Raw genomic sequence first — 12,294 nt, 5'->3', positions numbered from 1 at the left:
AAGAATTCAAGATTATTAAAAATTTACTTCTATAGAAGTAACCAGAGCATCTAGTTTGACTCCATGAAAAAATTTAGACTTACATCACAAGCTTTCTCCTCATGCACAAGATTGTTATATCATTCATGTAGAAGTCCTTTTCATTCTAATAGATTATAACTTCCTTAAGGGAAATAAGTATCATGCCTTAAAGCTGTATTTTGTAGAGAGCAACTATACTGTCACCTTGCATGCAATCGATCTTTAATAAATTTAATTAAAATATTAATATCTGTTCTTGATGGTCTCAGAGAATAAATATTTGAGTGTATAAAATTTGGAGAAATATCACATAGAAAAGGAAACAAAATATAAAGATGTAGATTTAAACAAGGAGTATAAGATGGGGAAGAGAATAGAATGATTAAAGAGAATTTCATATGCTGAGATAAAATCTAGCATGTTCAAAACTGTATGGAAATGTCATGAGGAAGTATTTGCCTGTTCCCCTCTAAAAGTGTTCAGTCTGGACAAGCTTTTGAAAGAAATGCCTAGAGAAGACTTCAACATTTAATTTGTGACCAACCAACTTTACCTTTTTAAACTCCTGGAGCTTGATTATAAATAAATGTAATAATATATGTAATAAATTTAATAATATATAATTAACATATGTATTATACTCTGTTGTAAGTATATGAATATACAGTATAAGAATGAAATGCATCTATATGTATGTATATACAATATAGCCAACTATATTACATGTCATTTTCTTTATGAATTATATTACCATTTTAACAGTTTTAAAGCCAGAAGCTCATGAAAATACAAAAAAAAATCACTGATGTTCATTTTCAAATTCCAAGAAACAGCCTTTAATCATTTACTATCATCTTATTTTACAGTCTAACATGCATGGTCATCTGCTTTTCATGTCTCAATAAAATTTCAAAAGTTGATCATAGTAAAGGATAGTAGGAACTGGTTCTTAGAGTAATAATGTTTCATCTCATTAGAAAAATGAAGTAGTCATAATTAAAAAAGAATCAAAGTCTCATAATGATTTAATGGCATTAGATGAAATAGAAAAAATAGGGTCAAAGCTGAAAGAACTATGGTTTTCTCTTGAATATAAAAATGTTTAGCATTAAGGTTTCTGAAAATGGCCAACTTTACCTCAGTTAGTTTCCTCTTAGTAGGTATTTTGAAGCACAAAATGAAAAAAAAACAGAAAATGACTTAATTTCATTTTTCTTTATGGCCTAGTAAAAATCTATTGTATATATATCTACTACAGTGAATCCTGCTTTTATCTATAAGTATAATGCACTAATTAAAATAATAATGTAATAGTAATAGTCATAATAATAATAGTAATATAATAATAATAAAAAGGAAGATGAATAGAAGAGCAAGTAGATCAGGGAACTAGGGAATGTGGTTTATCAAATTTTGTTAAGTTTATACAAACATAGCATGATGCATCTCACTATTTGTAATTGTAATAACCAAAACATAAGAAAAGACATGTAAGGAAGATACTGTCTGACATATCCAAGGATCTGAGGAGTTATAAAGGGTCACCACTATGTTCTTATAATATTTATTTTCATCAACAAAAAGTCAATTATACAGTGTATACTATTTTAGAAGGGCATATAAGTAAATCAAATACTTAAAGAAGTTGCTTTAAAATCTTAGTTTTCCCTTTCAAATGTTGAGGCTCCTTAATTATTGCTTGTACAGATCACCAGAGTTTTTGATGCCTTCACATGCATAATATTTGTGTATTTTATAATTTTCACTTAGAAGATGAAAGAGGAAGAATACATTCTATTTCTTACACAATCAAATCTGTTTATCTCTTTATGTTACACATACACATGATATAAAATTGACAATGGAAGTACTGGAAAAATTGGTACTTAAAAAAGCTTTCAAAAATCATTATAGCAAAAGAAATCTTTTGAAGGTTCAATTGATAGATACTGAGTTTTCAGAGGGGAATAGTGAAAGAAATGTGTTTAAGGGTGGGAGGAATAGGTGGGGGCAGGAGGTTAGCAAGGATGGTGGAATGTGATGGACATCATTATCCAAAGTACATGTATGAAGACACAAATTGGTGTCAACATACTTTATATACAACCAGAGATATGAAAAATTGTGCTGTATATGTGTAATAAGAATCATAATGCATTCCACTGTCATTTATTTTTTAAAAATTAAAAAGAGTTAAAAAAGATGGGTCTCAATAATGTAACAGAGTAATAAGGAATTTGAATTTGGTAGTAAGCCATATTGTGAACTATGGATCAGGTCAAAAAGTTTATAAAATGGAATTAACCTAACAACAATGTTGTAAACCCTTTAAAGAGAAAAATAATCATGAAAGTAATTTTCAGGAATAATAAACTGGTAATATTGCCCCAACCCTTGCAAATGGAGGCATCATGGAGGAGGAATTGGCATGGTTTCATAATTTATTACAGTGAGATGGAGACTAGGACTGGGAATTGAGGGATAGCTTTTTCTTTTTATTTTCCCACTTAACTACAATTTCCCCAGCCTCTGAATAAGATGTCATGTTATCTTAAATATTCTCATTAATATATACTTGATTGTCTAGAGTTCCCAAGTATATTAGTAGATAAAATAATCTTTATTTTTTAAGTTTTAATGGAAAATAACATTGAATACTTTGGGTATGATTAATATACCAGATTACAAGGGGCCTATTGAAAGGGAGTAATGAAATACATTCTGTACCTTAGTTTGAATTCCAAAAACAGCTTAAAGCTGATTCTGGTTTCCAGTTCCTTTTGGCCTCATTGATATACTACTTTTACTATTATTTTCTTAATATAATTTTTCAACATAGATTTTTAAATCAGAGCACTTGTGTGCAGATCTGTAGGTGTTCCATTTGGGCAAATTAGTTCCTTGATGAAATGGAATCCTTCTTAGTTGTGAAGGAAAAATAATTTATGTGGATATATTTTGTAATTATCACCCAAAATAGTTGTTTTTATTTCTAATGATGGCAGCAAAACCTCAGATTATTATTTTTAATAATCATGAACAAATTAGTTTTTATTAGGTCAATAGAAATTAATAATATTTTAAATAAATCATGGACAAAAATCATATTTCTCAGAATTAAGATTTGGAAAATTATCAATTTATGCTATTTTCTTAAACTTCAATATGATGTCATAAGTATTCAACACATGGGTAAGGATTTTATTTGAAAATTATTTTTAAGATGTTATCTTTGTGTTCCTTGTAACTTTCTGTGAAAATTTATTGCACTTTCTCTCTCCATGCTATTTGTGTGGTGAAGGTAAGTACTTGGGAATTGAATACATAGTGCTTTACCACTAAGCTTTATCCCCAGACTTAATTTTTTTTTTATTTTTAGTTTGAGACAGGGTTTCTTTACATGGATGAGGCTCGCCTTGAATTTGCTATCCTCTTGCCTCAGCTGCCTCAGTTGCTGGGATTACAGGCATGTGTTACTGTATCCAGCATTCCATGCCATTTTCATGAATGTAGTTTATATTTTCTGGTCAAGAAGTTGAAATTTAAATGCCTTCAACAGCATCATTTGTCTTCCACGTTTTAGTGTGTCATACATTTAGATTACAAATAGATCTGTGCATATAATATGAATAATTTTTATAATGTTATAAAATATAAAAGTTTCTGGAACTGATTGAAGTTCATTTTGTTTACATTTGTATAAAAATGATTATTATGAATAAAATAATTATATCCAATGCAAAAATATCTATATTAAATATTTAACATGCTTGAAATTATACTTGAAGAAGAAACACATGGTAAAGTATAAACAATTTTATTTAAATCTTCAAATAGAGAAAAGTATTTTCATATTGGGAATGGAAGGGTGAGTGTTTTTAATACCAAAGCATATTATTCTTATCTGACTTAGTTTTTAATCTTGCTCAATTTATGAAGGCATACCATATAATTTTCATTCCTAGTTAACAATTATATTCAAAGTCTGGATTTTCATGAAGTCTGTATATGGCATTGTATTATACATGTAATGCACATGCACGCATACACATACCCAAGTTTATAGACTTCCCTTGCCTGGCTGACTTTTACTGAATATATTTTAGTTGGTTGCTTAATGTAGTCTGTATTCACACTCAAAGTATAGGTTTGTGGAGGTATTATTAATTAATTATATGATACTGGAATGTCTGTGTTTATATATATATATATATATATATATATATATATATATGATCATCTATTTTTAGATATTTATATGCATGCGTTTAGTAGATAGAAAAAATTATAATGAATTATGTACTTTTAAATGAAGGATATTTATGAATCACTGATACAATGTAATATAAACATATAGTTGGTAAACCAATTAAGATTTGGTCAAATGTGAGGTATATGGTTAATATACTTCACTAATGGTTAGTATATAAAATGAGATCAGAGTTACAATCAAATATTAATTCTTATCTGATTACAAAATATGGTGAAATTTCTAAAGAATGATTTGATTTATTCTTCTGTAATATATGTCATTTAATGTGGTATTTTGTATATATATTAAATTTAATTATTTATTTTACCTTCAATTTAGCAAAATTATCATTGTATATTTAAGTGTTTAGGGGAAGGTAATAAACTATAATAGTATAAAATATGGGCTCTAAGATGATGGTGTTTTATTTCATATCTGAACACAGCACTTATTTGTTATATAATTAAAAACATAGTACTTAACTCCTCGATGCTTTAATTTCCTCTCCTGTTATTATGAGAGTGAAAATATGCAAACATTTTGTGATTGATTGATTGATTTTCCAGAAAGTGAACTATATCTTGTAAACCTTCAGCTTACCCATGATTATTAAGTAGAATGAACTTTCCTTCAGAGTATGGTAATATTGAAACACAGGACATCTAATAGATTTTCCTATTTCAACCCAAACAATATTTATTGGGCTCCTGTTATGTTCAAGGAATTATCCTAGATTAGGGACATAAAGATGAGTAAGACAGGGTTTCCACTCTCAATTTCTTACAATTTAGTGTTCTCCTTGAAAGCAGTGTCCATATATTTTGATGATCTGCTGGATTTGATGTAGTAAACAACATGGTCATGATAACACTTAATAAAAAGCACAGTGCTATTTGATAATATTTATCATAATTTTTTTCCTCCTAAGGAGTTCAATGAGTATTTCTCAGTGCCAATTTTACTATCCACTTATCAATTTTGAACACTGAGAAAAATTAAGGTAAAAACAGTGAATGATAATAAGCATTCAAGGTCTTTGATTAAGTCCTGTTTGGAACTGCAGTACAAGCAAGCATGAATTTAGAATCAACATTATCAAGTTCTGTTCTTCTTTCAACTATGCAATGTTGGATACCCTTGCTTACATTTTGTTCATTTTATGCCTCAAACTGAGAAGTTTGTATCATGAAAGGAACAGAATCCCACAGCAATTCTGAAAAAGATGTGTACAGGTGTGTGTGAGTATGACAACTATTTATAGTAGTAGGTATTAAACATTACAATCACAGTATCTGAGTACAAACACTTTTATTCAGAGTAAGTATTTATTAAGTTGATGAATATTCTGGGCTTTGGTATATCTTCAAAAGCAAAGAATTAAAGTAAACATGGATTTTAGAATAATTATTCGGCATTTTAAAAAGGTTACTTTAGGAATTGTAGGGTTACATATATATTAAAAGAGTTTTTTTAAATGTAGCATTCAAAGAGTGAACGTGATATTTTTTACTGCTTGAATCCACTTAAAAGTTTGAGGAAAAACTCTTCTTGTAGACATAGATAGCAGCCTTCTGCCACTGAAAATAAAACAAAAAAAAAATGGAAAAAGGGAATGAAGATTTTTTTCCATGTAGAAAGCACAGGCTGCGTTGTAGGGAATATGTTCAGCCAATATCTCTAAAAACAAATTAATGTTGACTTATTTGATTTGAAGAAAATAGTACCATTATTGATGAAAATCACCTTTGCAAATAAAGAAAAAGTGTATTTATAGAAATATGTGGTGGTTAGCGTCCTTTGGATAAAATACATTTGGTGCTATTTAAAAAAAGATAAAGGCAAATCTTTAATACAATGATATTGCCATTTCATTTCTGGCTTTTTCTTTGATATTGACATGAATATATGAATACATTTGAAATTATCAGGATAAAAGAAGGGTTATAATAAAACTGGATTTATTTTTGCTAGAATGACAAATGGTTTTATACATTAATGAAAGTTTATTGCTGCTCTTAATTTTTGTAAACTTGGTCTATTTAATGTATTTGCATTTCCATTATAAATAATTGAAATACTGTTTTAATACTTGAAAAACCTATAATGTAGACACATTGGATTGTTCCATAAAGCTCATTTGTATTCAATGTGGACTCTTGAATATGGAATGTAGCAAGCAGTTATGTGAAATTGATGGTGTTTACCTATTATGAATAATACAATGAAAACCCAAATTTATTCAATTAAACATTTATGTGCTAAATTTCAGCTATATTCTAAAAAATCTTATAATAATTTATGGTACAACCATTTGACTAATAAGATACCCAGTCATATGTTAGTAGATTTCCCTGAGAGAAGAAATGGGATTTAAGCTTATTAATCTGCCTGGCTTGCAACTGAGCAAACATGTGGATGACCATACTGGTATGTTTTATTCCATTTGGGTTAGCATCACTTCTTTAGAGTAGTAGATATTTTTGAACATACAAAACAGTAGACGATATGCATTTATGATTTTATCTGCTAGTTTGACTCTTCATTCTTCCACCTTGTTCCAGAAAGAATTTCATGTATCATAAAAATATATACAGCTAATGACATGTAGAGAAGACAATTGGCACAGGTATTGAGAAGACAAACTGCAGCCCAAAACAAGTGTTTCTGGAGGTAGACCATAAATTTTAGTCTAAGTTTTATTGTACTTATCACAAAATAGTGTGATAATAAAATTATTCCAAATACGTGAATTAAAACTTTATTTTATACATAAAGTGACAGAACTAAAATATCCCTTTGTAGAAAAAAATTATTTTAATACCTGAAAATTTAAAGGTTCATCTTTAAGCTATAGCTTAAAAATCATATATGTATTTTAAATTTATGTAACATTGCTGTTTGTTGACTGAATGTTCCCACACATCTGAAAATTGATTAAACCAATATTTTAAAACATTGATATTTTAAGATCTGAAAGTGCATCATGAACCATCAAGGAGAGATTGAATTATGTCAAAGTTTTAATATAATCTTTAATAAATTCTAAAAATGTAGCCACTTTCATATAATGCATAAAACTGTGCTAACTCAGATGTATTATTGTGAATTTCAAATCCTCAATCATTGATAGCAATTGCTCATAAGCAGAAAAATGTAATGGACTTACTCTGAAAGTTGAACTTCATTGTTCTTTAATTAAAATCCCCCTAAATGTCACCACTTATAAAGTTATTTAGGACAATAGATAAATAAAGTGTCTTTGATATCGTAAGATATATGAATACTAGCATGGGGGCACAAAAATGAGTTTGAATTTGGTTCTGCTCCATTTTTAATTGCAATTTTATTCATCATTTTACTACTTCAGAAAAAAAAGACAGATTTGTATAATTTCTATGGGTTTTCTGTCTCTGAGATTTTGTAAATCTATTTGTGATTGAATGGTTTCAACTTTAGTTGAGGTCAACATGTCATGCTTGACTTATGTAAACATGTACAATCTTCATTGTCATCTTTCCCACAATATTAATAGAAAACATATTCAAAGAAAATGGAAAAGATTATGAATAAACCAAGTGATTCTAGGAAACCTAAAAATGCCTATGCATAACAAAGTTGGAAGTGATGAAGCATGCTGGAAGAAATGCAATAAAATCATAAGCATGTCCATTCTCCTGTCCTCATTTACCCTATATTCACATATTATGCTGATTTGTTTATCTTTGAATAGCCTCATTTTAATGAAACTGAATTGTATCATACATTGTACATAAACTCTGGTGAAAATATTACTTTGTTAAACATTAACACATTAATAATGTGAAATATATAATTTAAATTTAAGTGATCTATTTTACACAGAAATCTGAGGTGGTTTGTCATACATTTGTTAGCGTTTTGTGTGTTGATTTAGAAGAATTGATTGAGTCTTTTGGATGAGTAGAAGGGCATGAATGTTTCTGTAATTCAGATGATAAACACAAGTCGGCCATGGTGTTGCATGACTGTAATCCCACTGACTCAAGAGACTGAGACGGGAGGATTGCAAGTTTGAGGCCTACCTCAGCGACTTAGCCAGAACCTATCTTAGTATTAAAAATTTACAAAAGGGCTGGGAATGTAGCTCAGTGGTTGTAAAGTGTCCCTGGTTTTAGTCCCCACTACCCCCTCTCCTAAATAAATTAATTTATAATTTCTTTATAAATGTTTTATTTATAATGATATATGTATTTGTGTTAAACATATAGTCAGCTTTTGCATATATTTTATTTATTTCTATTCCTCCTACTGGTTTCAATACTCATTCATATTTCTTTTCTAAAAAAATTATTAATTCATTTGATTCTTCTGTTTTAGTAAATCACTCATTTTAGTAAATTTGTCTAAGTTTAGTAAATTTTAGTAAATTCACTGATTTTAGTAAATCACTAATTTTATTTCCAATCACTAATTGTATAATGTGAATTTGTATTTTAAATATAAAAACATTTTAAGTAAAAGTAATTGTATATATTTAACATGTACAACACAATGTTGTTAAATAGAGGTAATTATTATATTCATCAACTAAATAGAGGTGATTATCATATACATCAACTCACACAACAATCATGTTTTTTGGTGGGAAAACTTGAAATATATTCTTTTAGCAATATTTAAGAATGAAGTGCCTTTTTATTTACTATAGCCATCATGTTGCAAAATAGACATCTCAAACATATTCTTCCAATCTAACTGAAATTATCCTTTCACCAATAACTTCCCAACCCCTACCAATTCTAGCCAAAATAAACACTATTCTCCTCTGTGCTTCTGTGAGTTTAACTTTTGCAGAAGGTGAACTTGTATAGCAACTGTATTAGTCAGCTTTTTGTCACTGTGATGAAATACCCCATAAGAACAACTTAGAGGAGACAAACTTTATTTTGACTCTTGGTTTCAGAGAGTCAAAATGGCTGGCTGACTTCATTGCTCTGGGCCCAAGATGAGGCATAACATCATAGTAGAAGGGGATGATGGAGCCCATGATGCCTGGGAAGCAGAAAGAGCAAGCAAGGCACCAAGGTGAAAGTATGAATCCCTAAAAACATACACCTGGTGATCTATTTTCTTCATCCATGCCCAGCTGGCTACAGTTAACCACACAGTGTGTGCAAATTATTAATCCATCAAATGGATTAATCTACTGAATAGTTTGCAGCTTTCATAATTTACTAATTTCAGCTCTAAACATTACTGCATCATTAACACAGGAACTTATGGGGAATACCTCATACTGTAACCATTACAGCATCTGTACCTATGCTGTGCATATCTGATTATACAAGTGTCTTTTCATTTCTTATGGATGTGATTAGAAGTCTGCGTATGTACAAATTCTTAGGTTATAATCTTTCCTTAAGAATTTCTATAGACACACTTGCAAATAAATTTGGAGACATGTAAGCTAAGAAGCATCTGTACTATGTGTATTATTAATAATAAACAGGAATTAATGAAGAGTTAGAGGCTAACAATAATTACTAGTATTATGAGGAAGTTAGTAAAAGTGGTTTTAAAAAGTTTATCTAGCGGTTAGATGAGAATATAAATATTTGCTCTCACCTTCTTTTGTTACAGATTAAAAAAATCTGTTAGTAAATATTTTCAGGGCTGGGGATGTGGCTCAAGCTGTAACGCGCTCTCCTGGCATGCGTGCGGCCCGGGTTCGAGCCTCAGCACCATGTACAAGCAAAGATGTTGTGTCCGCCAAAAAAAAAAAAAAAAAAACAGAAAAATAAATATTGAAATTCATTTAAAAAAATTTTCAGCTCTGTTTAAGCTATTTTCAGCTCTGTTTAAGCTAATTTATATTTTTCTCCTTGTGTATAGAGATACATAATGATCAGCTTATTTTAACTATAATGGAATGCAGTATGATTTTTGAAATGGAAAAGTAAGAATTAAGTAAAAAATATATATATAATCTTTAAATAATGTTTAAACTATATAGGAGGATGTGTATATGGTATATGCAAATACTACACCATTATATATAAGGTGTTTATTTATATGAGCACCTACAAATGTTAGCATCCATGAAGGGAGAACGGGCTGGAACCAGTCTCCCATGTCTATCAATGCACTATTGTACAACTATTTGCACATTTTTCTCTTGCAATGCATTTATATATACTATCAATAATTATGTGGAAATTAATGTGTATACAAGAAGATGAGATTGAAATTAATAAAAATAGAACTTGTAGTATGTTCTTTCATGCTGTGAGAGATCACTCAGTATCACCTGTAAGAATGTGCCCATTCGCCTTTAGAGATCATTGTCCTGGATAACAGAAGATACTAAAATATTCATGTTTAAGTCTTGTTACTTCCTTGGCAAGTAACAATGTCTTTAATTCTAGTATTGATTTCAGTGACAGTTATTTATCATTCCAAGACCTCTATAATTCTTAGGTGGTTTTGTTTTTCCATGTGCCACATTCTTCATCTTCTCTTTTATTTCTGCCTTTTTAAAGAAAATGTGATAAAACCCAATTATTTTGTCTTATTTCTGAAATATTAACTTTTTCTTCTGTGTTTATATACCTTAATCAAACTATTCCTACACATCAATGATTCAGAAACTCCAGTTTTAAATTGTACAAAATAGTTTAGGAGTTGATGTCTTTTATAAATTAAAATTTCAAAAAATAGGGATTTTAAGAACATAACCCTTTTTCACCTCACTCCACATACTCTACCCCACCTTTTTGAAAAAACTTATTCCTTTCATAATTTATATTTTTGTGTGTAAAGTTCTACAGTTTTCTCTTGTGTCCTTATGCTTATAAAGTATATATGAATATTTATTTCTATAAATCCTACTTTACATATTTTTGAGTATTATGACTATATCTAGCAAACTTTTTCATTACAGTATGTTAAGGTATTAACATAATTTACTATATACCTAAATTAAATAGCATGTAAATATTACTTTTAGTTTTATAAATATGTTACAGGGTAAAAAATCATTAGAATGGTATAAAGTAAAAAAAAGTCATTCAAACCTTCTACCTCCATGTGCCATACTATTTTTCTTACTAATAAAAAGCATATTTGATACTTGCCTGTGTTTTCTTTCTCTCCCCCCTCCCCCATCCCCCTTCCTCTCTCCCTCCCCCTATCCCCCTTCTTCCCTCCCACCCCTTCCTCCCCATCCCTTCCTGTCTCCCGCTCCCTTCCTCCCTCCTGCATTCCCCTTCCTCCCTCCCCCTTCCTCCCTCCCTCCCCCAAACTCCCTTCCTCCCTCCCTCCCCCTCCCTCCTCCCTCCTCCCTCCCCATCCTTCCCCATCCCCCTCCCTCCCTTCCCCCCCTTCCTCCCTTCCCCCCCTTCCTCCCAACCTTCCAATACCAGGGAATGTACCCAGGGGCACTTAAACAACTGAGCAATATCCTCAGCCACTCCCCACTTTTTTTTTTTTTTTTGAGATAGGGTTTCACTAGGTTGCTTAGGGTCTCACAAAATTGCTGAGACTGCCTTTGAACCTGTGATCCTTCTACCTCAGCCTCCCAAGCCACTAGGATTATATACTTGTACCACCATGCCTGGCTTGTCTCTCTATTCTTACATATATTCTCAAGGTGTATGTAGACATAATTAATTTTTTTATTTGCATAGTGCTACATTCTGAATCTTACTTTTTTCTCTATAAAACTTGTAGATTTGTATTTGCATATAAATTTCCTCATTTTTCTTTATTTTCTGCATAATATTCCATAAATTAATATATTTTACACTCAGTAGCCATATTAACCATTCATTCCCTCATTGTTGGATGATTTATGTATATATTTCGTTAACAAAGCTATGGTGAATATTCAGTTATGCATGTTTCGGCATATAGGTGGGAATTTGGCTGTGGCATAAATTTTGAGTAACCATGTTCCTTGGGCAAAATTTATGTATATTTTGTTTCTAGATATTTCCAAACTGCTGTCCCATGATGATACACTTTTTTTTTGTAGAACAAATTTT

The 12,294-nt window shown here is 30.3% G+C and overlaps 1 protein-coding gene across 1 annotated transcript in view; it reads left to right on the top strand.

Moving 5' to 3' along the window:
• The window catches only part of Il1rapl1 (interleukin 1 receptor accessory protein like 1), a 1,313,791-nt gene that overhangs the window by 344,895 nt on the left and 956,602 nt on the right, over positions 1–12,294 (top strand). The window lies entirely within an intron of this gene.

This window comes from Marmota monax, unplaced genomic scaffold (assembly GCF_021218885.2).
Source record: "Marmota monax isolate L192 unplaced genomic scaffold, Marmota_monax_Labrador192_F-V1.1 WCK01_AAM20220418_F8-fsc00075, whole genome shotgun sequence".
NCBI classification, from domain to species: domain Eukaryota; kingdom Metazoa; phylum Chordata; class Mammalia; order Rodentia; family Sciuridae; genus Marmota; species Marmota monax.
Note: the sequence above shows the minus strand (reverse complement) of the source record. Positions and strands in the feature narration are given on the sequence as shown.